Raw genomic sequence first — 24,199 nt, 5'->3', positions numbered from 1 at the left:
TTCACCATAGTGGAGTTTGGAGTCAGACTGTTTGAGGGTGTGCACAGGTGTCTTTTTATACTGATAACAAGTTTAAACAGGTGCCATTACTACAGGTAATGAGTGGAGGAAAGAGGAGACTCTTAAAGAAGAAGTTACAGGTCTGTGAGAGCCAGAAATCTTGATTGTTTGTTTCTGACCAAATACTTATTTTCCACCATAATATGCAAAAAAATGATAAAAAAACAGACAATGTGATTTTCTGGATTTTTTTTTCTCAGTTTGTCTCCCATAGTTGAGGTCTACCTATGATGTAAATTACAGACGCCTCTCATCTTTTTAAGTGGTGGAACTTGCACTATTGCTGACTGACTAAATACTTTTTTGCCCCACTGTATAGCCACCACCTTTCAGGCCAGATTTACAGCATTCTATATTGATGTATATCTATCTGCCCCCAGATAGAGATTTTATTATACTGTCCTGTGGGGCGGTCCTGTCTGAAGGGTGTTGCTTGTCTTGGTCCAGTGCCAACCTTCTTCTTGTGATGCTGTCCTCCTTCTTGCTTTGTATGGATGACACATCCCTAAGCCATTCACACAGGACCCCCGACATCGCGCTCCTGCGCAGGCGTACTTCTCTGCCAGAATTGTTGCATCTAATATATGGGCCTTTTCTGGGGCAGCTGCGTGCTGCAATTTTTAGGCTGGGGGAGCCAATATTCATGGCCTATTACCAGTCTGAGAATACCCGCTGCCAGCTGCATGCTTTAGCTTGGTTGTTTTCAAAAATGGGGTGGGGACCCCACAATGTTATTTTTAATTATTTAATTCATTTTTAAAAATGGCGTTGGGACCCCTCTAATTTGATAACCAGCCATGATAAAGCTGAGGGTTGCAGCCTGTGACTGTCAGGCTTCCATGCTGGTTATCAATAATAGAGGGGAACCCAAGCAGGTTTTTTTATGTATTTATTTGTAATATTTATAGCATAGATGCCAGCTGATAAATACTCCCAACAGCCACGCCTGCTCTCGCTGTTATTAGTGGCAGCAGGCGTAGGCTGATGGGAGTAGTAGTATCATCAGCCGACGCCTGTGATGAGAGGTAAACTTTTTTTTATCTCCGGTCACAGCTGCTGAGTCACGCTGTCATCTGACAGTGTGGGAACCGCAGCTATCTGACCGGCCGGCCAATGTGTATCGTGCTGTCATGCAGATGACAGCGTAGCAAACAATGGATGGTCGGGTCCCCCATTCATCAAAATGAGATCCAAGTTCAGGTTTGAGTTTGGGTACTGTTCTGGTACCCAAACCAAACTTTTTTAACATCCACAGGTTCACCCATCATTAGTAGGTAGGGACGCGTCATCTGCACGAAGCAAGAAAGAGGATGGCATTGTAAGAAGAAGTGAGGCGCCGGACCAAGGCCAGTGACACCCCTCGGACTGGACTGCCCGGCAAGTGAGTATAATAAAAGCTCTTTTTCATGTCTTGCATGTCAAGTCGAGGCCAGATTTTCAGCACTATAGAATGCTGTATATCAGGCCTGAAAGGTGGTGGCCGTATCTCTAACCTGGTGACAGGTTCGCATTAAAGGGAATCTGTCACCTCATTTTGCTGCTATAAACTGCAGCCACCGCCATTAGGGGCTTATCTACAGCATTCTGTAATGTTGTAGATAAGCCCCCGATGTAACCTGAAAGGTAAGAAAAACAAGTTAGATTATACTCACCCAGGGGGGGTCCGGTGCGGTCCGGGTCCAATGAGCATCACAGGTCCGAGTCCGGCAGCTCCCATCTTCATAAGATGTTGTCATCCTCCTTGCTTCTGTTGCGGCCCCTACGCAGGCATAATTCTCTGCCCTGTTGAGAGCAGCATAAAGTACTGCAGTGCGCAAGCGCGGGAAAGGTCAGAGAGGTCCAGCGCCTGCACACTGCAGTACTTTACGCTGCTCTCATCAGGGCAAATCAGTACTCCTGCACAGGAGCTGCAACAGAAGCAAGGAGGATGATGACATCGTATGAAGATGGGAGGCACCGGACCCAGACCTGCGATCGCCCATTGGACCCAGACCGCATCGGACCGTCCCTGGGTGAGTATAATCTAACTTGTTTTTCTTATCTTTCAGGTTACATTGGGGGCTTATCTACAGCATTCCAGAATGGCACTAAGCCACTAATAAGCCACTAATGGCGGTGACCGCAGCTTATAGCGGCAAAATGGGGTGACAGATTCCCTTTAAAACTGGGAGATAATGAATTATGCCTATTATGATTTAAAGCTGGATATCTCACACCAGTCATCTTGGGATATGTAGAACCAAGAGGAAATATAAAAAACAAGACATCTGTGTATAAAAAAGTTGAACCTAAATAGACAATACAAAGACACCACCATGTTCCCCCCCCCCAAAAAAAAAGAACAATGTTTCGCCACCTCAACAGATTCCCCTTGGTGATCCTCCTGACACTGTTGCATCTGCTTTGGGAAAGACTAGGAGCAAATCATCCACTGTGAGATCTTGAGACTAATTGATCTTGGAGTGAAAAACAAAGCACAGTTAGGCTACGTTCACATTTGCGGTGCGTCGGGCGTAACCGCGGCGACGCATGTGTCATGCGCCCCTATATTTAACATGGGGGTGCATGGACATGCGTTGTCTTGCGTTTTGTGACGCATGCGTCTTTTTTAGCGCAAGCGTCAGGGCACAGAGGACGCAGCAAGTTGCATTTTTTGGGGGTCCAAAATCGGCCAAAAATGGACGCATGCGTCACAAAACAATGCGTTTTTGCATGCGTTTTGCATGTGCTGTGTGTTGCGTCACCGTTGCGTCGCCGATGCAACACACAAGAACGCAAATGTGAACGTAGCCTTACATACGTCCATCCAATACTGGCATAACTGTGCTGGCCCCGCTCCCAGGAGCTTGCAATCTAAGCAATATAAATGTTAGCTCAGGTACTTGATTACACACTTACATAACTCACGGTGTGGCAGAAAAGGCATTATGTCCTTTTCCCTCATGTCTTTTCATCTGTCAGATCTGTTATTATGCAGTCTGCTTGTGCCGCCCTCTGACCCATAGCAATAACAGAGAGCAGAGTCCTCCCCTACAGCTGTGATTACACTGGCAGTGTCGGTGCTGCTGCTCACAATATACTGGGTGTGGAAGCGCTGTGCAATTACTTTCTCTTTTGGACTACAAGAGTCTTCTGTAAGTAAAAGTGTTTTTAGTTTGTAATAACAGCCTGTGATATCCTTAATTGTGCCCTTGCCATTGCACTCAGACAAGCTCTGGAGCCACTTTAATGATATTAGGCAATTGCATAAGTAGTAATTCCATGTATCTCTAATTGTAAAATGAAACAAAGAATTTCATTTCACACTACCCTGTGTAGAGCCGTTAACAGATTCATCTGCTAAGGCGGCAGCTATCATGTCAGTGCCATGCTGACAGAATCACAGCACCTGTCAGCACACGACAACTGACTGTCAGCATGGCAAAAACAGAATACGGACTGCAATGACTGCCATGTTCATATATGATTTGCAGCATTTTCAATAGAGGCCAGAAAAAGTTTTGGGCACGTCTATGGGCACATTTATTTTTGTGTAACATGGGAAAAAATGTACTCGTGATTCTACTTGTTTACAAAAGTAAATTCACACAGTGTTTGGTAGGACCCCAAAGAAACCTTCACACTGTATAACTGCTTGCATACAGTATAATCACCCTCACATAGCCCTCAATAAAGTATAGAGGCTTCCACATAGCCCTTCAAATATTATAATGACCCCGATATAGCCTTCCATATAGTGTAATGGGCCTCATATAGGCCTCCATATACTATACTGGGCCCCACATTGCCTTCCATCTAGCACAATGCACCCCATAGTCCTCCATATAGTATAATGCACTTCATAATCCTACATATAGTATAAAGCACTACCCATAGTCCTTAATACAGTATAATGCATCTCCCAGAGTCCTCTATACAGTATAATGATTTCCCCATAGTCCTCCATATAGTATAATGGACTCCCCATAGTCCTCCAAACAGTATAATGCACACCACATAGTCCTCCATATAGTATAATGCACTCCCCATAGTCCTTAATACAGTATAATGCATCCCCCAGAGTTCTATACAGTATAATGAATTCCACATAGTCCTCCATATAGTATAATGGACTCCCCATAGTCCTCCATATAGTATAATTCACCTCATAGTCCTCCATATAGTATAATACATTTTATAATCCTCCATATAGTATAATGCACCCCATAGTCCTTCATGCAGTATAATGCATCCCCCATAGTCCTCCATATATTATAATGAACTCCCCATTGCCCTCCAAATAGTATACTGCACTCCCCATAGTCCTCCATACAGTATACTGCACTCTCCATAGTCCTCCATACAGTATAATGCACTTCCCATAGTCATCCATGTAGTATAATGCACTCCCCACAGTCCTCCATACAGTATACTGCACTGGTAGGAGTGTTCAAAATGGGCCTACAGAACATATGTCCAGATGCGTGTAATAATATCTTTATATAGCACCAACATAATCTTTAACTTTTCACAATTGGAAGCAATTGTTAAAAAAATATCACCATTATAGAGTATAGTATGGTTTTATGTTGTGAGGATCATAACATATGAGGCAGCCAAACCTTGTTTTATCCCAGCATTGATAGCTGGTGAAATATAAGCCTAAGGACATGCTGTGGGCCTTGACATTCATCTGATACAGTCAATAGGCCAATTATTGTATATTTTTTGGGGGGAGGTATATACGATGACTTTGAAGCACAGGCATGATGTGAATCAATTCTAATGAATACAACCCTATGCAGACATTACATATTCACTAACTGACAAGGGGGCTTAAGGTGCCCTAAATAAACTCTTGGGGACCAATTTCTAACACCGATTTCCAATTAACCCTATTTATTGGCCCTAGAGTATTAGAATGACTACTAAGGTGGATCATGCTAAATATTCTTAAATTAGCTACTCTATTGTATAACTCTAGAAATACTTGGGGATTAGTAGATGTGTGAACTTATCTCCCCCCTTCATCACCCATATTGTACTTCTACACCCCAGTCTGCTCACTTATCTACAACTCCAGTGCGCTAATTCATTCAATATGTATGAAATATACCATATGCTGGGCTTTGCAGACAATAGGTGCTCTGTGTAATAAACTCCCCTCTCCACACCCCCTTCTCTCCTCCTCAGTGCTCCTTCTCCCTGCCTTCTTCCTGAGCCCTGGGCTGCTGAGTGACACAGGGAGAGCGAGTCTGTAGGACCTGCTCTACTCTTCATTGTGGATAGGTGGATGCAGGAACATAAGGAGCCTTGAGCAGAAGCCTTCAGAGAAGGTAAGATCCTGCCTGGTGAGGCAGCCCAGTGATGGGACAGAGGGGGGGTGGTGACTGACAGCATGAGAAACTGCAAAAAAGTTATACTGTGTTCATGTGAGTGATGTGCAAAGATCCAGCTGTGCATTGTAGCCAGCAGAATAGTAGATGCATGAGTTTGACAGATAGAGTGGAACTGCATTATAAAGTGATCTGCTGCATCCACATATTGGTTCCATTGGGAACCTTTGCTACTTTATGGATACATTAGAATTTATAAATATCTGAATGGAGAACACTAAACTGCAACTGTATATAGTTAGGATGGTTACAGAGTTGCAGGCAGGTGTTCTCGTGTTTTAGGGTTTACCCACGATGTACACCGCACATTGAATGGAATGATAATTCATGTTTTCAATGCATGTGAAAAAGTTAACATTGATCGTTATTCATATTGTATCTACAGAGCTGAAGTTGTTGGATCAGCATTGTTTGCTCTTTAAAAAAAAAGCTCAGTTAAGATAACATAGTAAGCATCCAAACCACAGACGTCACAATGAGTTGAGCAGATGAATAACTCAGCTACAGTTGGTAAACTCAGTTTTTGGGATTTTTACAGTATGTACAGTATATACAGGAGGTGATGAATCGCAGAAGTCACTTAACCACTGCATCTTAAAATTTGCTGCTAGAGCTGAAGATTTTGGGTTACTCTTGATTGAGCGGACCCTAAACTTACTTTGCTGGGCGTTCCATCATTTTTGGCAAAAATAGAGTAGTTTGAAAATGATTGAAATCTTGACAGAATCTTCGAATAATGAGTGAAAGAGAGATTGTAGGAACACTCATTCCCAACTATCAGCCCGTCTAAAGAGGCAGGAATCACCTGGCGAAAATGATCATCTGATGGTTGCGATGATATTTAAACCATCTTAAAAATTTTCGTTATCTGCAGTACATCACCCCGTGTAAACAAGATATGCGCGGCTGATAACATGATACTCTATCGACACAGAAACATCTTATTAATGGATAAGGGATAACTTTTCGATTGCTGGGGTTTGACTGTTGGGACCACCACCGATTCTGAGAACTGGAGGTCTAAAGAAATCGATCATGAGCACTTCCATTCTTTTCTTTTCTATCAAAAACCATTTGAACACTAGTCAAGATTGTTATCGACCACTGCTTCATTCATTTATTCATTTAGAGCCCCGGTTCTTGAGATTGGTGGGGCCCCAGCAGTCGGATCTTCAGTGAAGGAGAAATTATTTCCTATCCCATTGATAGGGGATTCCTTCCAAACTTAAGAATACCCTTTTAATGATCTTCTGGGCACATATAATGTTCATTGGGCAGTCTAAAGAGGCCAGCAAAGGATTGACAATTGGCTCATATATTGCCATTTGGCCAAGATCGGCCCTTGTAAAAGGGACAAAGATCATTGAGGCTCATAAGACTCTACTCAGATCTTTGGCACAATGGAACCATCACAGCATCCTACAAAAATGTTAACTGAGACTTCAAGAGGTGGTCCAATAAATACTATTTATCGGAAGGATGATGATCACACTGTGTGGGACTGGTTGCTGATCCCCCCACCAATCCTGAGTCCCCTCTATGAATGGAGCTGTAGTGAGCATGTGCAATCACCATTCCTAGAGATAGTGAATGGAGCTGTGGTCGCACATGCTCACTACTGCTCGATTCACATGGAAGATTTTAGGATCTCCGTTCTTATGATTGGAGAGGTTTCAAGCAGGGGAGTAACTGTAATAGGTGCAGGGGTTACAATTGCACCAAAGTCCTGGAGCCTATGGGCCCAAAAGGTCCTTTAGACCATATGAAAATAATATTACTATTAATGACCTGTGATAGTTAGGGACCCTGTTGGAGATTTTGAATTGGGACCCATGAACTTCAAGTTACGCCTCTGGGTTCAAGTGATTTGACCACCAGTGATCATAAATGTCTCACTAGAGGTGAGCGTACCAGAACTGTAAAGTTTGGCGTTAGAACACGACATCTAGTGTCCGGTGCTGAACTCCAAACATGGACTTCTCCTGTAAGACTGTTTTACAATACGAGGAGGAGAGTGAGACTCCCCATTGATTTCTATGGGGTTCACTTTCAATTTTGGGTACAGTCCTGGTCTTTGAACAGAACTTTGGACTAATGTTCGGTCGAACCAGACAAAACCGAACTTCCACTGGTCTGCTCATCTTTAGTTATCACCTAGACCGTGAATAGGTGAGATATGGTGTTTATGAGTCCATTAAAGGGATCCTTGCACCAATTAACAGCCTCTATTGACATGGACATCCGACATTACTGATTCTTTAGTTTGTTGCATGAGAAGTTTATCTCCTGTTGTTACTTATCTTGCAGAACATGATTGTCGCACGTGAGAAACGGAGATAGAAGGACAGAACATAAACGTCTCTGATACAGATATGACAGTGTTGTGTAGCTAGGTCATTACTTATGCATCTCGGTGTTCGCAGTGCTGTCACATTAGAAGGAGGTGTATCTACAGCTTCCATGATGGATTGCAAATTCATTTAGTTTTTTCGAATGCGTTCACTCCGAGTCCAAAGCCTGTAATGAACATTAGATGGCTGCTGACTGCCACCATAGGCCCTGACACAGAGGCATTGCTATAAAGAGTGCAAAGGTGGCAGTCACACCCCGGCCTGACAGGGCCCAAAGGTCCATGTGCAATATATACAACGGCCCAGAAGCCTCAGGTTACACCTCTGAATCAGTGAACTTTCATATATGTTGATTTGCATACTACTATACACAAAGACTTGTAAGGAATAGTCTGGTCTTGTTGCCCATAGCAGCCACTTAGGCTACGTTCACACTAGCGTTATGAAAGTGTGCGTCGGGTTAGCGTCGGGCGACGCAGCGGCGACGCACGCGTCATGCACCCCTATGTTTAACATGGGGGACGCATGCGTTTTTGTTTGTTGCGTTGTGCGACGCATGCGTCTTTTTTGCCGCAAGCGTCGGACCAAGAAAACGCAACAAGTTGCATTTTTCTTGCGTCCGATTTTCGGCAAAAAACGACGCATGCGTCGCAAAACGCAGCGTTTTTGCGTGCGTTTTGCCGCGTTTTTGCGTGCGTTGTGCGTTGCGTCGCCGACGCAGCGGCGCACAACGCTAGTGTGAACGTAGCCTTAGAGATCAGATTTTATTTTTTATCCTCTGTTCACACTGAGTTGGTTTTTTAAGGATTTGATTGAACTGATTTGCTCCAAAGTCCTCCTTGAAAACTGCTTCAAAAACATCTTCCCATTCATTTCTATGGGAAACCGATTTCCATATGAGGAGAGTTTTATAAGTGTTTTTTTTTAACATGAAGGAGTATTAAAAAATCTCTTTGAGGAAAAAAAAAATGTGTATGTCACTCTGAATTTGCTCCAAACTAGGCATTATCAAATGAAAATTGTAGTTTCCTCAAAAACTCTGTAATTGTAGCCTAAAACTGTTGCGGCTAAAATGAAAGATGCTCTGTAATTGGTTGCTATGGGCAACAACAACAAGATTTGTTTTGATATACAAGGCCCGAAAGGCCTACAAGAAAATATCAGGCCTGAGTAGAAGTTTAATATACAAGGCCCCATGTTTGCTGTGTAGCCACCATCATACTGTACATGGCTTGTGTAAACGCAGACCCAGAGGTCCATTTTAGGGCTCAGTGTGTGAGAAAATGAAAGCTCGGGAGCGCTATTTTCAATAAGCTTTATTTACAAGGAACAGGACAACAACCTAGAGCTACAGCTATGCGTTTTGATGCAAATGCCCTAAATTTATAGTTAAAACTCATTTTAATGGCCCCTGTCACATTGCTTTCTTGTCCACATTCAGTGGTCCCATCGGTGCTTACGCCTCAAAATGGGATTCGGGCGCATGCACCGATGGGACCATTGACTACAATGGTGCCGACAGAGTCTGCGTGCGCTCTGTCGTGCATCATTTTTGGGTGCAGCAAGACATAGTAGACCCAAAAATGATGCACGACTGAGCACATGGTGACTCTGTCGACACCATTATAGTCAACGGCTTCGTCGGCTCATGCACCCAAATCCCGTGGGGGGTCTGGACTACAGCTATAAGGAGGTCACAGAATGTGGGCAAGAACACAATATGAAAGGGGCCATAGACTGATGAATTTATTGTGATATACTACTTAAAGGGATTGTCTGCCACGGGCTGCCATGAGAGGTGGTGAGTTCTCCTTCAATGGAAGTCTTCAAACAGAGGCTTGAGAGACATCTGTCTGAGATGGTTTAGTGAATCCTACATTGAGCAGGGGGTTGGACATGATGACCCTGGAAGTCCCTTCCAACTGTATCATTCTATGATTCTGGTCTAAAATAGGACATATCACCAATATCAGATTTGCGGGGGTTTACCCACCTGGCATGCCCACCGATCAGCAGATATCTGCTATCTGGAAGAAAAACTGCAGCAGCCAGTAGACAATGTACGAAGCTCTGGGGTTATGCTCCATACATCACTTACCCTAGAAATGATCTATGAGATAGGTCATTAATATGTTAGTCCCAGACATCCCCTTTAAATTATAGTCTCCGGCATCTATATTTATTTAGTTATGTCTGTTATGTTTATTGGGTGAGTCCAAAGGCAAGCTGGGGCATTGGTGAAGCATTTTTCTGTGCCAGTGGTTGAGTGGGCACCTAATCGCTTTACCGAGGGGTGAAAAATGATACGTATCACTATGAATCTGTCATGGAAGATTACCGTATATTGTTTTCTTCACTTTCATTCTCAGGAAAGCCCAAGAGCTCATGTTTTAAAGAGTAACCAATCATCATTTAAAGAAAAAAATCTGAAATTAATAGTATATGTGGAAAGTTTGTAATATACAAAATACGTTTTGAAATAAGCTTTTTTCTCTTCCTGCACTAATAATTGACTCTCTAATTCTCAATTCACAGGTAAAATCTGTCTTCAGTCAATACAGACTGTCCCATTACTGAGATAGGAGATGACAGTTGGTGCTTGTAATATTCTATGCAGAACTGTATCTGTAATTTCAGGAACTTGCGGTAGAATGTCTGTGTGCCTCTAGCTCCTTCCTCCCCGCTCTATAGAATTTTATAAGCACCAACTGTCATCTATCTCAGTAATGGGAAAATTTCTCTGACATCTAATATATAATTGCCTAGAATACTACTTCCTGCAATTTGTGCCAACTTCCTGTCCGGAGCTAATGTCCGGAGCTAATGTCCGGAGCTAATGTCCGGAGCTAATGTCCGGAGCTAATGTGCGGAGATAATGTGCGGAGATAATGTCCGGAGCTAATGTGCGGAGCTAATGTCCGGAGCTAATGTGCGGAGATAATGTGCGGAGATAATGTCCGGAGATAATGTGCGGAGATAATGTCCGGAGCTAATGTCCGGAGCTAATGTCCGGAGCTAATGTCCGGAGATAAGTGACGTCAACAGTGTCCAGTGTCTGATTGGTTGCCGCCTGCTGCGAGCGACCAATCAGAAACGTGCCGTACTGTGACACACTCCGCCCGCCATTTTGGTGTGATTTTTGAATTTTTACCTCACAGCAAGTTTCTACTGCGTGGAGGCGGGCCCAGTGACGTTGCTCTTCAAGCTCCTGCCGAATTTCGTCAAAAAAATGATAATACCATTTACCAAAACTATATATATTTAGTTGTGAAGTGGTTCAGTGACATTTTCACACCAATTTTGAACTTTTGTTTGGTGTTTTCTCCATATACTGCCTATTATTCACTGACTGTTATACTGAGAGACTGCCGTTTATTAACCTCTTCTTTGCCACATTGGGTATATTGCTCTATTATTTGCCACATAAGGACATTGTCCATTATTGCCCAGCAATTTCTTAAATAACAAGAATTGTCAAGAGCTGGTAAGTGCAGCCATTTTTTGTTCTTTCTTACTATTATTTATTAATTGTATTATTCTTACATTTGAATAAATAAAGTATATATGGATTCTAGACTCCCGATTCTTTAGAATCGGGCTGCCATCTAGTTATAAATAATTGCATATTTTTATGTATATTATTGATTTATGAACTAAAAACTAAAACATCCCTTGCTCTTTAAGGATTTTCTCCAAACTGTAATTTCAAGGAATCACATACATTTATAAAACACTAGATGGTGGCCCGATTCTAACGCATCGGGTATTCTAGAATATGCATGTCCACGTAGTATATTGCCCAGCCACATAGTATATTGCCCAGCCACGTAGTATATTGACCAGTCACGTAGTATATTGCCCAGCCACGTAGTATATTGCCCAGCCACGTAGTATATTGCCCAGCCACGTAGTATATTGCCCAGCCACGTAGTATATTGCCCAGCCACGTAGTATATTGCCCAGCCACGTAGTATATTGCCCAGCCACGCAGTATATTCCCCAGCCACGTAGTATATTGCACAGTCACGTAGTATATTGCCCAGTCACGTAGTATATTGCACAGCTACGTAGTATATTGCCCAGTCACGTACTATATTGCCCAGCCACGTAGTATATTGCCCAGCCACGTAGTATATTGCCCAGCTACGTAGTATATTGCACAGTCACGTACTATATTGCCCAGCCACGTAGTATATTGCCCAGCCACGTAGTATATTGCCCAGCTACGTAGTATATTGCACAGTCACGTAGTATATTGCACAGCTACGTAGTATATTGCCCAGTCACGTACTATATTGCCCAGCCACGTAGTATATTGCCCAGCCACGTAGTATATTGCCCAGCTACGTAGTATATTGCCCAGTCACGTAGTATATTGCCCAGCCACGTAGTACGTTGCCCAGCCACGTAGTATATTGCACAGTCACGTAGTATATTGCCCAGCTACGTAGTATATTGCCCAGTCACGTAGTAGTCACGTAGTATATTGCCCAGTCATGTAGTATATTGCCCAGTGACGTAGTGTACAGTACAGACCCACGTAGTATATAGGCCAGTCACGTAGTATATTGCCCAGTCACGTAGTATATTGCCCAGCCACGTAGTATATTGCCCAGCCACGTAGTATATTGCTCAGCCACGTAGTATATTGCCCAGTCACGTAGTATATTGCCCAGCCACGTAGTATATTGCCCAGCCACGTAGTATATTGCCCAGTCACGTAGTAGTCACGTAGTATATTGCCCAGTGACGTAGTGTACAGTACAGACCCACGTAGTATATTGCCCAGCCACGTAGTATATTGCCCAGCCACGTAGTATATTGCCCAGTGACGTAGTATATTGCCCAGTCACGTAGTATATTGCCCAGTCACGTAGTATATTGCCCAGCCACGTAGTATATTGCCCAGCCACGTAGTATATTGCCCAGTGACGTAGTATATTGCCCAGTCACGTAGTATATTGCCCAGTGACGTAGTATACAGCACAGAGCCACGGAGTATATTGTCCAGTCACATAGTATATAACACTGCCCACACAGTATATAACAGTGGCCACGTAATAACTAGCACAGCCTTTGGAGTATATCACAAAGCCCACATAGTATATAACACTGCCTATGTAGTATACAGCACAGAGCCACGCGGTATCTAACACAGCCCACGCAGTATACAGCAGTGTGGGCACCATATCCCTGTTAAAAAAGTTAATTAAAATAAAAAAAAGTTATATACTCACCCGCCGGGATCGAATCCAGCGAGGCTCTGGCGCAGGCGATGAGCGCGCGGCTGCCGCCATCTTCCGTTCCCAGGATGCATTGCGAAATTACCCAGATGACTTAGCGGTCTCGCGAGACCGCTAAGTCTTCTGGGTAATTTTGCAATGCGTCGCTGGGAACGGAAAATGGCGGCAGGCGCGAGCGGCTCGGCGGACGACAGAGGGTGAGTGTAGCAGGTTTTTTGTTTTTTTATTATTTTTTTAACATTACATTTTTTTTACTATTGATGACGCATAGGCAGCATCAATAGTAAAAAGTTTAGGGCATAGAGGGTTAATAGCGGCGGTAACGGAGTGCGTTACCCGCGGCATAACGCGGTCCGTTACCGCCGGCATTAACCCTGTGTGAGCGGTGACCGGAGGGGAGTATGCGGGGCACTGGGCACTGACTGCGGGGAGTAAGGAGCGGCCATTTTCTTCCAGACTGTGCCCGTCGCTGATTGGTCGTGGCTGTTTTGCCGCAACCAATCAGCGACTTGGATTTCCATGACAGACAGAGGCCGCGACCAATGAATATCCGTGACAGACAGACAGAAGGACAGAAAGACGGAAGTGACCCATAGACAATTATATAGTAGATTGCTTAGAAAGTGCTTCTATGACATTTTTCTATATCTCCCATGGATCAATATGGAGAATGATCTTCGTGGCCATCTAGAACAGAGGAGTGAACACCTTATGCTTGGGTTTCATGCCGTCAGTAATCCACCATTCATACATTTATGACATATCCAATTGACAATGATGAGTGAACAAAGGAGCCCTCATTCAGATAAGTGGCTTGTCAAGATTCTTTTTTATTATAGTGCTTTGTAAAAAGCACTATATTGTTATTCCACCGTAGTCAACTTCTTCTTCTTATTATTATTCAGTCCGCAATTAATGCGGCCCGAACCGCTGCACGCACAGACTCCAGTGAGGTGTCATTTCGAAGCCAGCGTTCCTGGGAGGTGTGCTAAGTATTTTTCGTGTCGATCGGATTTGTAGTTTTGGCGCAATTGGCGTTTGAAAATTTTGTCTCAATGCATTTCAATGGGGAAATTGTTCCAATAAGGTATAATGGCTGATTTCTGAGGCAATTTCAAAATAACTGCCAACTGCCACCTGGCTGATCAGCTCATTGATATGCGAAGTCAGACCCAGTTACTATGCCAACGCCTACGAACTCTACATGACCCCACCAGGACACAGTTTTGCCAGATAATATCAGCTCTTAAAGTGACCGACCCACCAAATTGTTACCTGAGGTGTCCAGCCCACCAAATCGGAGGCCGATTGGCCCCGCCCACCAAATCAGACCCCGAGTGGCCCCGCCCACCAAATCGGAGGCCGAGGGGCCCCGCCCACCAAATCGGAGGCCGAGGGGCCCCGCCCACCAAATCGGAGGCCGAGAGCCCCCGCCCACCAAATCGGAGGCCGAGGGCCCGCGCCCACCAAATCGGAGGCCGAGGGACCCCGCCCACCAAATCGGACCCAGAGTGACCCCGCCCACCAAATCGGAGGCCGAGGGCCCCCGCCCACCAAATCGGAGGCCGAGGGTCCCCGCCCACCAAATCGGAGGAAGAGGGTCCCCGCCCACCAAATCGGAGGCCGAGGGTCCCCGCCCACCAAATCGGAGGCCGAGGGCCCCCGCCCACAAAATCGGAGGCCGAGGGTCCCCGCCCACCAAATCGGAGGCCGAGGGTCCCCGCCCACCAAATCGGAGGCCGAGGGTCCCCGCCCACCAAATCAGAGGCCGAGGGTCCCCGCCCACCAAATCGGAGGCCGAGGGTCCCCGCCCACCTAATCGGAGGCCGAGGGCCCCCGCCCACCAAATCGGAGGCCGAGGGGCTCCGCCCACCAAACCGGACCCCGAGTGGCCCCGCCCACCAAACCGGACCCCGAGTGACCCCGCCCACCAAATCGGACCCCGAGTGACCCCGCCCACCAAATCGGACCCCGAGTGACCCCGCCCACCAAATCGGACCCAGAGTGACCCCGCCCATCAAATCGGACCCAGAGTGACCCCGCCCACCAAATCGGACCCAGAGTGACCCCGCCTACCAAATCGGACCCAGAGTGACCCCGCACACCAAATCGGACCCAGAGTGACCCCGCCCACCAAATCGGACCCAGAGTGACCCCGCCCACCAAATCGGACCCCGAGTGACCCCGCCCACCAAATCGGACCCCGAGTGACCCCGCCCACCAAATCGGACCCCGAGTGACCCCGCCCACCAAATCGGACCCAGAGTGACCCCGCCCATCAAATCGGACCCAGAGTGACCCCGCCCACCAAATCGGACCCAGAGTGACCCCGCCTACCAAATCGGACCCAGAGTGACCCCGCACACCAAATCGGACCCAGAGTGACCCCGCCCACCAAATCGGACCCAGAGTGACCCCGCCCACCAAATTTGACCCAGAGTGACCCCGCCCACCAAAGCGGCCCCAGAGTGACCCCGCAAACCAAACCGGCCCCAGAGTGACCCCGCAAACCAAACCAGCGCCTGAGGGGCACCCAAATGTGAAAGTCTTGTAGGGGCAGCCCGGGCACCATTCCAAAGCACTATCTGTAGTTCCTTCAGGAAATACCCATCTAGTTAACCTTTGATGACTGGATTACAGTGACTGTCTGATATAGAAAACCCATTTTATATAACTTATTGGATGGGGTGGAGTTGCTCACACTCAATCTTCCCCCTATTCCTTTTTTAATGTATTTTTTATTTATGGGAGAGCTGGAAATAACGATGTTTCGAACTAAGTTTTCGCCATCTTTCCCATTGACGATGAATAAAGTGGAGGTCAGGCCTACTTGGGTTCCCTCCCCATAATCAGAGCCTCAGCTATCAGTAAGTTATCCCCTATCCTATCGATTCTGGGAATAACTCTTTATTTTCTCTGCGCCACAGAGTAAATTAAGAAATAGATAATGTCCACTGTTGGGCTCTTTGTTTCCCTTCATATGAGTTAACTGAGCATCCATCAGTGAGCACTCGGTGGTGAATCCGCATTGTCCTGTGAAAACATTCTAGCGAGAACAATGGCAGTCTATGCGCACTGAACGATCTAGTATAGCATCATTTTCTTTGGTCTGTCTGTGTAAACCGGGAGTCAAACCACCGCCGATCTGTAAAAGTTTACAAGGAATTTTTACATTAACCGTAAATTACTAAGTGTATTTTTAGTTTTTAGTGCCATGCTTTAAGTATACATGCAGTATATGTGGACAACGATATACAAATGACAGAATGATTGTAGTACTTGTAAATAGACGAAACCCTGATATTTTCATTTTATTACGATTACTTTGGCAATAAGTTGAAAATTTATACAATTAAAGAATATAATACACCGTGATCTTAGGAATCCAGAAATGCTTAGTATGTTATAACTACAGTATGTCTCAATATTTGCCAAATAACAACTGTGTTTCAGAGAGACACTTTTATTTATGTACCGTTCATCATGACATATCAGAGGGGTCCGAGTTTTTACCATTCATTTTTCTTGGCCTAAAATAATGCTCCTGATCCCCTGAATCCGGTGTTGTTTTTCTTTTCTTCCTGCTCCTCTCCGTTCCCGAGATACGGCCCCCTCTTCCCTGTAAATAAATCTATTTTTGTTAGCCAAAGGGGCGTGATCCTCAAAAAGAGAAAAGAGTTAGGGACTACTCCTCCATGGCTAAAAAGATTAGCTCTGCATAAAGGAACGAGAGGGCCAGGTAAAAAAAATATATATTTAAGGGCAAATGACAGATCCTCTTTAAAGGGGTTGTCCAGGACTTTAACATTGATGGTCATCAATGTCTGATCAGTGGGGTGAGACACTCGCCTGGAGTTGCTCGGTTGTGGCGCTGCGCAGCACATCTCCTTAGACGGAATAGTGGCCGCAGCCACTATTCAAATCAACCTATTCAAATCAATTTTTGGATGGATGTGCAGTACCGGCAGCGGCCACTATACAGTCGACGGAGCTGTGCTGTGCATTACCGGCCTCCGCTAACACCGGAAACAGCAGATCGATTGTTGACCCCTGATCAGTCATTGATGACCTATCCTAAGGATCATTGTTAAAGTCCCGGACAACCCCTTTAAAAAGTTGACTGATTTTCAAATATACATTATGCAGTAATGGAGGGGAGTCTCTCATTTTAGACTTTACCTATTAGCTGGAGTAGAGAGTGGGTGCAAGCAAAGTCTCTCTCTTTGGAGGACCCTGCATACCCATACATTACATAGGTAATCTATTAGTTTCAAAGGGCACAGTGCAATACTTCACTTCTCCTATGGAGGCACTGTAGGCAAATGAAACACTCTCTCTACAGATTACAGCTAATCTCTGCAAGTCCAAGCAAATTTATTTTGTCTAATAACATTTTTTTAGATCCTTTCATTATACAATAATTGAAGAGTTGTCTAATTACAAAAAATCACTCTAATACAAAAGCTCTTGCTTCTGAGACCCCTTGTGAACAGTTGACTTGGCTGAGAAGACATGCTCTCGGATGGGCATTGCCCCTACATTGTCCAATATAATACAATGGGTATTACATGTCAACAGTCTACTGTACAGGCATGGCCGTCCATGTAGGTAGAGGTGTTCTGGTCTGGACCACAGAGGGGGTCGTTAGTAAGGACCTTGTCTAAGCAACGCTCATACGCCTTCATGGGGAATATGGTCAAGGCCAATGCCTGGAATTGTATTTGACGACAAGTTATAGACAACTGGTCTAGAACATTCACTTGATGGAAGAACGATCTGTAGGAAGATTGATCTTGTGTAAGCCCAGATAGGTCCTCCAGGGTCTTCTCAGACGTTATCTTGATAGTATCAAGTCAACGGGTTACTGGTCTTCCTCTATGCTTTGACCCTTCTCTTCTCCTGACCATGATGTCCTTCTTCAGGATTAGAATTCATTGAAAAATGTCCGATATTCCCAAACTTCTCTTGTGCCATGTTGAGATGTTCCTGGAAATATATCCTAACAGGCACTTTATTTTTCAGATTTTTCTTCCTTCTCACATGAGATACGATATATGCATTTTGCACAGAAGTTAATGATAACCATTGCTTGAACACTCCCTCTACTTATGACTACCTTATCGCTGGTGTTAGCGCATACTGATGGAGCCTGATACAGTAGATACATCACAAGAAGTCAGAGTTTCCAAGCAACAGCACAAATAGCAAAAAAATAAACAGTACAAAAACCCCCACTGATAATGTATAGAGGATAAAAGGTATACGGCAATATATAGCTTACAGAGGAGACACACCCAAAGGTATATAGTAGGGTTGGGTAAACGGTGCGAACTTCTGAATCTCATACATTATCTCATCATTGTGTACAGGTCCTTCTCAAAAAATTAGCATATAGTGTTAAATTTCATTATTTACCATAATGTAATGATTACAATTAAACTTTCATATATTATAGATTCATTATCCACCAACTGAAATTTGTCAGGTCTTTTATTGTTTTAATACTGATGATTTTGGCATACAACTCCTGATAACCCAAAAAACCTGTCTCAATAAATTAGCATATCAAGAAAAGGTTCTCTAAACGACCTATTACCCTAATCTTCTGAATCAACTAATTAACTCTAAACACATGCAAAAGATACCTGAGGCTTTTATAAACTCCCTGCCTGGTTCATTACTCAAAACCCCCATCATGGGTAAGACTAGCGACCTGACAGATGTCAAGAAGGCCATCATTGACACCCTCAAGCAAGAGGGTAAGACCCAGAAAGAAATTTCTCAACAAATAGGCTGTTCCCAGAGTGCTGTATCAAGGCACCTCAATGGTAAGTCTGTTGGAAGGAAACAATGTGGCAGAAAACGCTGTACAACGAGAAGAGGAGACCGGGCCCTGAGGAAGATTGTGGAGAAGGACCGATTCCAGACCTTGGGGAACCTGAGGAAGCAGTGGACTGAGTCTGGTGTGGAAACATCCAGAGCCACCGTGCACAGGCGTGTGCAGGAAATGGGCTACAGGTGCCGCATTCCCCAGGTAAAGCCACTTTTGAACCATAAACAGCGGCAGAGGCGCCTGACCTGGGCTACAGAGAAGCAGCACTGGACTGTTGCTAAGTGGTCCCAAGTACTTTTTTCTGATGAAAGCAAATTTTGCATGTCATTCGGAAATCAAGGTGCCAGAGTCTGGAGGAAGACTGGGGAGAAGGAAATGCCAAAATGCCTGAAGTCCAGTGTCAAGTACCCACAGTCAGTGATGGTGTGGGGTGCCATGTCAGCTGCTGGTGTTGGTCCACTGTGTTTCATCAAGGGCAGGGTCAATGCAGCTAGCTATCAGGAGATTTTGGAGCACTTCATGCTTCCATCGGCTGAAATACTTTATGGAGATGAAGATTTCATTTTTCAGCACGACCTGGCACCTGCTCACAGTGCCAAAACCACTGGTAAATGGTTTACTGACCATGGTATTACTGTGCTCAATTGGCCTGCCAACTCTCCTGACCTGAACCCCATAGAGAATCTGTGGGATATTGTGAAGAGAAAGTTGAGAGACGCAAGACCCAACACTCTGGATGAGCTTAAGGCCGCTATTGAAGCATCCTGGGCCTCCATAACATCTCAGCAGTGTCACAGGCTGATTGCCTCCATGCCACGCCGCATTGAAGCAGTCATTTCTGCCAAAGGATTCCCGACCAAGTATTGAGTGCATAACTGAACATTATTATTTGTTGTTTTTTTTGTTTGTTATTAAAAAACACTTTTATTTGATTGGATGGGTGAAATATGCTAATTTATTGAGACAGGTTTTTTGGGTTATCAGGAGTTGTATGCCAAAATCATCAGTATTAAAACAATAAAAGACCTGACAAATTTCAGTTGGTGGATAATGAATCTATAATATATGAAAGTTTAATTGTAATCATTACATTATGGTAAATAATGAAATTTAACACTATATGCTAATTTTTTGAGAAGGACCTGTATATGGGGAGTCAGAGGTCGGGGTGTAGGAGTACGGGAAGAAGGTTTATTCCTATTTCTATATACACTGCTCAGCATAAATGAGTACACCCCCTTTTTGAAAAGTAAGATTTTAATCAATATCTCATTGAAAACAAAAACAATTTCCAAGCTTTTGACAAAACTGAGTTTAATAGAACATTTCTTTTTTTTAACCCACAACATGAAAGTAACGTTAATACTATAACATTCATTACAAAATCTTCAGTTTTACTCAAATTAGTTGAAGTCAAGTTAAATGCACCCCACATCAAAAACTACTACATCTAGTATTTTCTATGTCCTCCATCAAGTCTTCTAGCCACAGAATAAACAATTTGGCGACAACTTACAACATCTTTTTTTTTTCCACTCTTCAGGAATCTCTTTTAGAGCCTACATGGTGGATGGAGAGTGATGCTCAACTTGTCTTTACAGAATACCCCATAGGTGTTCATATGTGGAACACTATAGTTTTAATAGGTATGAAAAAGAAGGGAGGAGGGAGGTGCAGCTGCAGATGTTCCCTTTCTGTAATAAGGAAGCAGAGTTGAGGAGCCTCTTGGGGGCACATCACTATGCGATATATATGGATAGAGGGGAAAACATCACAAGAGCAAACATTACAACAAGAGTTGTCTATCCATTCTGTCAGCAGTGTCGGAAACGTTATTCTTTTACAGAAGTCATGTAAAGGGAATGAAAAGACTCAAACTACATAGTTAAAGGGAACCTGTCACCCCCAAAATTGAAGGTGAGCTAAGCCCACCGGCATCAGGGGTTATGTACAGCATTAGATTATAGGTTAGATGTTAGATTAAACTCACCCATGGGGTGTTCCCGCTGCGGTCCGGTCTGGTGGGTGTCGCGGTCCGGTCCGGGACCTCCCATCTTCTTACGATGACGTCCTCTTCTTGTCTTCATGCTGCGGCTCCGGCGCAGGCGTACCTTGTCTGTCCTGTTGAGGGCAGAGCAAAGTACTGCAGTGAGAAGGCGCCGGGAAAGGTCAGAGACACCCGGCGCCTGCACACTGCAGTACTTTGCTCTGCCCTCAACAGGGAAGACAAAGTACGCCTGCGCCGGAGCCGCAGCATGAAGACTAGACGAGGACGTCATCCTACGAAGATGGGACCAGACCGCGACACCCATCGGACCGGAATTTTATTATGGTGGAATTTTGAGGCCCATTGGAGATATGTCAATATCCCTTCTGGAATATTTCAAAGGTGGTGGTTCCTATAGGTGCAGCTTCCAGAACAAGTGTAAAAAGTAAATGGGGAGTGCAGTACCCTAGACAAATTTGTAACACCCCGAGACTGCTTAGTACTGCTTGCATTATAGTTGCTTGCATGAACAGGCCAAAAACCACTCCTCAATCTCCTCATCATGGCTGAACTACATCTAAAATACATATAAAGCAGTAGAGATTATTGTTCTTACTCATAATGACGGATGTTCTTAAAATTAGACTAAATCTATGTATATAAGACTTTTAGATGTTAGCAGAGAGGAGCAGCATGGTGACATGTGATACCGTAACATCATGTTCTAGCCAAAGGGTAATATCATTACAAGTGCAATGTGACTGCAACATAATGGCACATGGTGTCAAAGAGAGGACAAAGGTAGGAAAAGCAGGCTGCTCCTCCTGTTATGTATGCAGGCAACAGATGTTACCTTAAAGGCCAGGCCTTAATGTTTCTGGTGCCACTTATCAATATAAGGTCAGTCATCTAGTCTACGTGCTTGAGAAGCCATCTGTTCGCTTATGATTGAATCACTCTGGGGGACGGATGCTCATTGAGGAGATACAGCTGTTGTATGGAAAAAATGCTCCATCAGACAGAAGAAAACACTTTCTAGCAACACCAGTGGGTAGATACAATGTCATTTAATGTCCAATCAATAATCAAGTATTGAAACATGACTAGTGTTATTAGGTAAACCAGACATCTTTAGACAGCTGTTTCGGTGTTCTCGCTCCTCAGCAGTACTGGACAGCTCCAATTTAGAATCAACCAAAATTGAACTATACTTCAGTGTTTAGGAGCCCAGGCTGGCCTGAGATAGCCACCTACCTTCTACAGTGTGTAGGAGCCCAGGTTGGCCTGAGATAGCCACCTACTTTCTACAGTGTTTAGGAGCCCAGGTTGGCCTGAGGTAGCCACCTACTTTCTACAGTGTTTAGGAGCCCAGGCTGGCCTGAGATAGCAACATACCTTCTTACAGTGTTTAGGAGCCCAGGTTGGCCTGAGATAGCCATCTACCTTCTACAGTGTGTAGGAGCCCAGGTTGGCCTGAGGTAGCCACCTACTTTATACAGTGTTTAGGAGCCCAGGCTGGTCTGAGATAGCCATCTTCCTTCTACAGTTTTTATGAGGCCAGGCTGGCCTGAGATAGCCACCTACCTTCTACAGTGTTTAGGAGCCCAGGTTAGCCTGAGATAGCCACCTACCTTCTACAGTGTGTGGGAGCCCAGGTTGGCCTGAGATAGCCACCTACCTTCTACAGTGTTTAGGAGCCCAGGTTGGCCTGAGATAGCCACCTACCTTCTACAGTGTTTAGGAGCCCAGGTTGGCCTGAGATAGCCACCTACTTTCTACAGTGTGAAGGAGCCCAGGTTGGCCTAAGATAGCCACCTACCTTCTACAGTGTTTAGGAGCCCAGGCTGGCCTGCTTTTCTCTTGGAATGCACTGCATCTTGTTCATTGCAAACCTACTTCCTAAACATATGTAGACATCCCAATTGTGTGCCAGGGTATCGAACATAGCAGAGCAGCTACCTCACTGTCATCTATTAGAAGTAATGGCTAATACCAAAATGTTGCTGAAAAGTGACTTGCATTGTATTCAAATCAGCCTCTGGAGTATAAAACAGCTGCAGACTTATGCTGTGGATGTACTGTGATGTGCGTAGAGAAAAGCGAATCAATTCTAAACTATTTGAATTACTCCCAATTGCACAAAATTTGTAGATTCAGGCAAATTTTGCCGGATTCTATAATAATACTCACTTTCCTCTGTCTTCCTCATACCTGTCTTGCTGTTGCCATCACCCGTTACCTGTCCAGTCCTTAGATCATCTTCTCTTCATCCTTCTTTCCCCTCCGGTATTCTGATGGGTGCCGCCACCGCTGAATTACAAAGCCCGACACTGTCATAAGGTGGGCGATGTATATGATGTGCCGTAACTGAAATGCGTCATGCCCTTAAAAACAGCGTGGGGCCAAATTACTAGTGGTAGTGCCTCTATAAGACCTGCAGGGGAAAAAAGAAGGAAGAGGAGTCATCTGAAAAGGAGCCATGGGTATGGGGAGGGCCGAAGTCATATGTGTATAATGGTTTATAAATTCTTCATAACTGATTCAATTTCCACCAAATTTATTCAATCTCCTTACTGAAGTGAGCCAATCCCTCCTAATTAAATTTTGGGAGTTTTGCCAAAGTTTAGTTGAGCAGATAGGAGTTCTTCCTATGTCCTCCATGTTATAATGACCTATATAATAGTTGCTGTATGTCCCGATGAAATCAGTTAATTCTCTCAAAACGTCAAAGTACTGAATGATTCTGCTGAAAGCTGAAATCTGCAACATGGCCTTGCCCATGAGGACAACTAAGCCATTCGGGAGCATGGCAACATTACAATATTATTAAAAAAAAGAAGTAATAGATGTTACAGCCCACAATATAGTCATTGCGGTTGCCCGTATACACCTTATTGGCCAAATTTATCATTACGTGGGATATCATTCATCCTGTGATTTATCACCGTCTTGTGTGGCGCATGCATCTACCTGACGTATAATTATATATAATGAACCCTCTGTTGAGTAATCACATAGTGAGATGTCTGTGTAAAGAATTACACTGGGCAGGGCCGGCTCCTTAAATGTGACACGCTTAGCAAGCTAGAGATGGAGCTCTCCTTCTGCCCTACATTCCTAGGTTATGGGTTTGTGCGCAATACCCCAACTGTAAATTCAGCTGTGCCACCCCAGTCTGGGAATCTGTCTACCATGCAGGAAACCAGCTGGGTGTAGTCTGGGAATGCCACTAATGCCCCAACTTGCATGATCAATTATATGACTCCTCAACCATTCTCGCAGCCGGAAACCCATTCCAGAAACTGAAAGAGTCCAAAGCGGCCATAATTCTGTGTCTCATGTCTGGTTTC

The 24,199-nt window shown here is 44.5% G+C and overlaps 1 protein-coding gene across 1 annotated transcript in view; it reads left to right on the top strand.

Moving 5' to 3' along the window:
• Window positions 1–3,147: 3,147 nt before the first annotated feature.
• Window positions 3,148–24,199, top strand: part of SYNPO (synaptopodin) — a 116,889-nt gene continuing 95,837 nt past the window's right edge. The window contains exons 1-2 of the mRNA XM_069763562.1: window positions 3,148–3,194; window positions 5,233–5,375. The gene's annotated coding sequence lies outside the window, so the exon portion shown is untranslated. The remainder of the gene's footprint in view (window positions 3,195–5,232; window positions 5,376–24,199) is intronic.

This window comes from Ranitomeya imitator, chromosome 4, assembly GCF_032444005.1.
Source record: "Ranitomeya imitator isolate aRanImi1 chromosome 4, aRanImi1.pri, whole genome shotgun sequence".
In the NCBI taxonomy this organism is placed as follows: Eukaryota; Metazoa; Chordata; class Amphibia; order Anura; family Dendrobatidae; genus Ranitomeya; species Ranitomeya imitator.
The sequence above is the reverse complement of the archived record's forward strand: the minus strand, read 5'-3'. Positions and strand labels throughout refer to the sequence as shown.